Below are 6,882 nucleotides of genomic sequence, written 5' to 3' on the forward strand. Positions count from 1 at the left end.
ATTTTATTCTCCCACCACGCCCTAGTGGATGGTAGGGCATGAAATACCGCCTGTCAGCACATGTCGGCTCAAAAAACAGTGAAAAACCCCATGTCGACTTTGTGAATGTCGACCTAGACCAGGGGTCTTCAACCTTTAAGACCGAGTGGGCCACATAAAAAAATTCAACGAAGTCCGAGGGCCACTAAGTTATACATAGGTGTTTTAACTATTAAAACTATTTAAAAATGCAGCCAGCTCACCTCACCCCCCACCCCATGTTCAGCAAACCATTTAAAAATGCAGCCAGCTCACCTCACTCCCAACTCCATGTTCAACAAACCATTTCTAAATACAGCCAGCTCACCCTCTCCTGAGGCACCTGCCTTAGTGTCCCCTGCAGAGGGCTGCTGCTGCTGGCGGCGTCAATCTTTGCTGTCTTAACAGCTAAGGAGCAGGCAGGGACAGGTGCAGTGCGCGGATGGCGGCGGTTGTCACTCCAGTCTCCCGGTTGTCTGAAAGGGCGCGGGCGGAACTTGTGTGCGGCATCAGGAAGTAGACAATGCGCATGTCCGTGCACAGTCCCGCCCGCCCCAGCCTCAACCTCACCCAGCAGCATCCTCCGCCGCATCCCACTGCGAAGAGGACAGCGCGGAAGGATTTTTTTTTTTTTCATTCAGCACGCCAATCATTTTAATAATGCTATTCACTGGCGGGCCAGGAAAAACAAGTCAGCGGGCCACTCGTGGCCCGCGGGCCATGGGTTGAAGACCCCTGACCTAGACAATGTCGAACTAATGACCTGTCGAACTAATGACCTTTCAACCTAGAATCATTTCGACCTTTTCCCATGTCGACCTAGAATCATGTCGACCTTTTAGCAATTCGACCTAATGGATTCGATGTAATGACATTCGACCATAATGCATTCGACCAAATGACCGCATCCCATCTTGACAAAGGCCCAAACCAGATCTGAAACGTCAATCTTTTTGCCATGCTGCCTGATTAAAATACAATTTTACTAGTAGATTTATTTTATTAAATAATGTATTCTTTTTTATCTTTAATTACATATTTCCCATTACTGATAAAATACAAGCAGAGTAATAAACTACTATTCAGGCATTTTTTCTTCTTCTGCCCCTAACACTCCCATACCACCAGTCTGCTGCCTTCTACCCCTGTCACACCCACACCAACCTTTTACCCCTAACGCACCAACCTGTAACCTTCTACCCCTAACACACCCACACCAACCTTCTACCCCTAACACACCCACACCAACCTTCTGTCCCTAACACACCCACACCAACCTGCTACCTTCTGCCCCTAACACACCCACACCAACCTTCTGTCCCTAACACACCCACACCAACCTGCTACCTTCTGCCCCTAACACACCCACACCGACCTTCTGTCCCTAACACACCCACACCAACCTGCTACCTTCTGTCCCTAACACACCCACACCAACCTGCTATCCGTAACACACCCACACCAACCTGCTACCTTCTGTCCCTAACACACCCACACCAATCGTCTACCCGTTTCACACCCACACCAATCTTCTACCCGTTTCACACCCACACCAATCGTCTACCCGTAACACACCCACACCAACCTTCTACCCGTAACACACCCACACCAACCTTCTACCCGTAACACACCCACACGCTACCTTCTACCCCTAACACACCCACACCAGCCTGCTACCTTCTACCCCTAGCACACGCACACCAACCTGCTACCTTCTACTCCTAACACAACTACACCACCAGTCTTCCACACTCTATCCTCTCCCAATCTGCCCAATAACTTATCCAGCACAAAGTAGAGACACCCTATGTGATCTTGTGGTCATTGATCTGGTCCTTACAGTTAGGTCTTATGCTGGGTAATGAACACATGAACAATCAGGGCAGATAAAAAGACCCTTGCTGTGTTGGGTAGCTCCAGGCATTGGTTCTATAGCCAACGTGTTTCCTTTTGTAGGATTGCTGCCTCCTCTCTTATCCATTTATCTCATTCTAACCTATTTACCGAGTGTTGGGGCAGCGGGGAGTGGGACCTGACATAGCGTAGATGTATGGCCATGAACATGCGGACAACAATGTCAAATTTAGGAACAATTTATGGTAGCCAGAAGTGCGCTTGGAGCCGGGGAACATGCCCAGCCATTGGCATCAGTAGAAACATCTCTCAGCATTTACACACCAGCAGGCTACACCGTATGCCCGGTTCCCCTAACTACATCTACTATATATGGGGAAATAATGATCTATCTCCGCCCCCATGGTTCTATTTTTCATTTTGAAAAATCGCTGTGCGCCGTACGCTGTGCAACAACACAATGTGCCTATGTATCCGTAATAGATGTAGTATCTCAGAAACGCACCAGAGGATTGAAAGTATTTCCTGTGCCTCAGAATTAGGAATATTGACTTTGGAGGGGGTCAGCCGTTGCTCAGACCGGAAGCTAAATAAACATTTATCTTCTGGGTTCCATAAAGATTTTTCCCTGAAAAATGAGGCCAGTGTCACCAAAAATCCATGTGTGCGAAAGGCAGGGGGGCTGGCGGGGTGCCAACGCAAATCTCGACCCCAATTTATAATGCAAGATGCTGGCTCCTCACTCTCGGAGTGCTCCTTCGGCCCCCTTGTGTCACTACTGCTATTTTGCTGATCCATCAGAACCCAACAGGACTCCATGGACTCCCACACAACTTCTTATACCCCTGAAGCGTGGCTAATAAAAAGCAGAAGGTTCTCTGAGGCACGTTCCGTAACTGACCCTGTACCTGACTGTGTGCCTGGTCGGTTACACCATATACATCCCTTCTGCGGGGTTAGCTGTGATGGGAACCTGGCCTTTCTGGTTCTTCACTGTACATTGTGTCAGTGAGTGGCTGATTACATGATGCAAAAGTTGGGGAACAGTTCTGTTCCATCAGAGATGAATGTTATTAGAATGTGTTCTGTAAGTGGTAACGTAATGTTCCTTTAGTGGAAGGAGAGAGGTGCTGGGAGAGATGTGGGGATCAGGCAGTCTCTGGGACACATCCAGTACACAGAATAGAAAATAAACTGTTCTGCACACAGTGAAATGTACCTTTTACAGCGGACTCATTCACTACATATTAAAGCAGCTTTTCTTGAGTCTGGCCCATACAGACTCATTCCCTGTGCAGGCTTCATTGAAGTTACTGATCTTATCCCATGCTATCATCAGTTTATAGGCCGAACGCAATACAGGCACTGGAACTTGGTATGGTCTGTACATTGCGGGCCATGTGCAGGGGATGGGTGCACCTTCGCACTAGTCCTGCTCCTCATTGCATGGTGCGTACATTGCAGGCCATGTGCAGGGGAGGGTGCACCTTAGCACCTGGTCCTGCTCCTCATTGCATGGTGCGTACATTGCAGGCCATGTGCAGGGGATGGGTGCACCTTAGCACTAGTCCTGCTCCTCATTGCATGGTGCGTACATTGCAGGCCATGTGCAGGGGATGGGTGCAGCTTAGCACTAGTCCTGCTCCTCATTGCATGGTGCGTACATTGCAGGCCATGTGCAGGGGATGGGTGCACCTTAGCACTAGTCCTGCTCCTCATTGCATGGTGCGTACATTGCAGGCCAAGTGCAGGGGATGGGTGCAGCTTAGCACTAGTCCTGCTCCTCATTGCATGGTGCGTACATTGCAGGCCAAGTGCAGAGGATGGGTGCACCTTAGCACTAGTCCTGCTCCTCATTGCATGGTGCGTACATTGCAGGCCATGTGCAGGGGATGGGTGCACCTTAGCACTAGTCCTGCTCCTCATTGCATGGTGCATACATTGCAGGCCATGTGCAGGGGAGGGTGCATCTTAGCACCTGGTCCTGCTCCTCATTGCATGGTGCGTACATTGCAGGCCATGTGCAGGGGATGGGTGCAGCTTAGCACTAGTCCTGCTCCTCATTGCATGGTGCGTACATTGCAGGGGATGGGTGCACCTTAGCACTAGTCCTGCTCCTCATTGCATGGTGCGTACATTGCAGGCCATGTTCAGCGGATGGGTGCACCTTAGCACTAGTCCTGCTCCTCATTGCATGGTGCGTACATTGCAGGCCATGTGAAGGGGAAGGTGCACCTTAGCACCTGGTCCTGCTCCTCATTGCATGGTGCGTACATTGCAGGGGATGGGTGCACCTTAGCACTAGTCCTGCTCCTGATTTCATGGTCCGTACATTGCAGGCCATGTTCAGCGGATGGGTGCACCTTAGCACCTGGTCCTGCTCCTCATTGCATGGTCCGTACATTGCAGGCCATGTGCAGGGGATGGGTGCACCTTAGCACTAGTCATGCTCCTCATTGCATGGTGCGTACATTGAAGGCCATGTTCAGCGGATGGGTGCACCTTAGCACCTGGTCCTGCTCCTCATTGCATGGTCCGTACATTGCAGGCCATGTGCAGGGGATGGGTGCACCTTAGCACTAGTCCTGCTCCTCATTGCATGGTGCGTACATTGAAGGCCATGTTCAGCGGATGGGTGCACCTTGGCACTAGTCCTGCTCCTCATTGCATGGTGCGTACATTGCAGGCCATGTGCAGGGGATGGGTGCACCTTAGCACTAGTCCTGCTCCTCATTGCATGGTGCGTACATTGCAGGCCATGTTCAGCGGATGGGTGCACCTTAGCACTAGTCCTGCTCCTCATTGCATGGTGCGTACATTGCAGGCCATGTGCAGGGGAGGGTGCACCTTAGCACCTGGTCCTGCTCCTCATTGCATGGTGCGTACATTGCAGGCCATGTGCAGGGGATGGGTGCACCTTAGCACTAGTCCTGCTCCTGATTTCATGGTCCGTACATTGCAGGCCATGTTCAGCGGATGGGTGCACCTTAGCACCTGGTCCTGCTCCTCATTGCATGGTCCGTACATTGCAGGCCATGTGCAGGGGATGGGTGCAGCTTAGCAATAGTCCTGCTCCTGATTGCATGGTCCGTACATTGCAGGCCATGTGCAGGGGATGGGTGCACCTTAGCACTAGTCCTTCTCATTGCATGGTCCGTACATTGCAGGCCATGTGCAGGGGATGGGTGCAGCTTAGCACTAGTCCATGCTGTAATGCAGGTAGCCTGCCAGGGCATGCCATGGTGCTGGTGGCCTGTCGGTGAATGGCTTGGTGCAAGTTGCAGTGATAAGAAGCCTGTCTGTGCATGCAGTGATTGTAGCCTGTTCCTTCATCCTGCAATGCCGTTTGCCTGCTGGTAAATGCTGTTGTGCAGATTGCATGCCGGGGGCCCGTGGGTGCATGCTGTGGTGCGGGGGACCCGTGGGTGCATGCCGCGGTGCTGGGGCCCCGTTGGTGCGTGCCGCAGTGTTTGTGGCATGTGGTAGAGAAATAATGAAACCTTTTGCACATGCTACTGTAGCTTTAGTTGTATCTCTAAGTGTGTTGTGAAAGTGCCCCCTTCAGACTGCTGGCATGTACTGCATCGCATTCCTATGGTTCGTGCTGTATCATCAGGGCTACTTCCCCTTTAAAGGTCTCTGGCACAGAGCAGGAGCGCAGCATTAATGAGCCTGTTCTGCAGATCATTACTATGTTCCGTTGTTCAGCACATATTTGCTGAAGCACTTGCTCTATTAATTTGACGACTGTTTGTGCAGGAAGATTGAATGCTTACCCCGTCTCATGACTAAATGGTGCATTACATAAGAGCGGACGTCAGGGGGCTTTGTTACGTTAATCAGTGGGTTGTGTATTAGACTGCACAATGCCCCCACTCCTGCTGCCAGCTATCGCTTTATCTAAGGGGCACAGAGCTGGGAACCTGTTGTGCTCTGTTAGAGGCCGAGGTAATCGGGGTCTGCTCTGTAAATCGCCCTGGGAATTCAGTCACACGTATCCATAGGGAAGGTGCCTGTGTCATTATGTACATCCAGGGAGCCTGTGCAAACAAGCAGGCGCAGCGACATGTGGGGCTCCCTGGGGCCCGGGCCCCTTATCCTAATCTCATCAATGGGTAAAGTTCTTTAGGGATTATTGACATTTCTCACTACAATATTAATTCTTCAGTGGAGACCAGAATCCTGATGCATGCTCCAGTACACTAGAAGTATCGTCAGCCTGGCACAGATAGCCAATCAGTGGCTTCCCATTCATTTGTATGGCCTTTTTTTTTTGTGCGCCTTCTGCCTGACTTCCCCTTCCTGGCTCCCTGGTCCTCTCGTCTGCATCAGCCGCCTGCAGCTCCCCGGTAGTTGCATGTGATAAATTGCATGCAGTTTATTACATGCAAAACTTGCACGGAGGCTGTGCTGGGATTTGCTGACTGTTCTCCATCTTTCAGCAGTGGGATATTGGGCCTGGAATGGGCAGGGTTCACTTTGGAAGATAACCCCCAAAGTGAATCTTGCCCAATAATCCACTGCTGCAAGATCTTGTACTTCTTGTGCACAGTACAGCCCCGCGCTGACTATTGGTAGGATCATTGGCCCTGATCGCAGGGCACATTTTGATTCCGGTGGACTAAACCATGCTGCACTGCAGGTGGGGCAGATGTAACAGGTGCAGAGAGAGTTAGATTTAGGTGGGGTGTGTTGAAACTGAAATCTAAATTGCAATGTAAGAATAAAGCAGCCAGTATACCCTGCACAGAAACAAAATAACTCAAATCTATGTATATCTGCACATGTTACATCTGCCCCACCTGCAGGGCAGCATGATTTAGTCTATCTGCAAACAAAATGTGCCCTGCGATCAGGTCTGAATTTGGTTCATCCACTGTGGCTCTAAATAAGAGCTGGTTCCGCCAGTACTAATAGTGTAGCTTTTATTGTTTAACTAGTTAAAAGCCCATCAAATGCTGGAAACCAGGGCCGGATCTTACGGGGCGCCGTCTCTACTCACGCAAGAGC

This window comes from Crinia signifera, chromosome 12, assembly GCF_055691185.1.
Source record: "Crinia signifera chromosome 12, ASM5569118v1, whole genome shotgun sequence".
Classification (NCBI taxonomy): domain Eukaryota; kingdom Metazoa; phylum Chordata; class Amphibia; order Anura; family Myobatrachidae; genus Crinia; species Crinia signifera.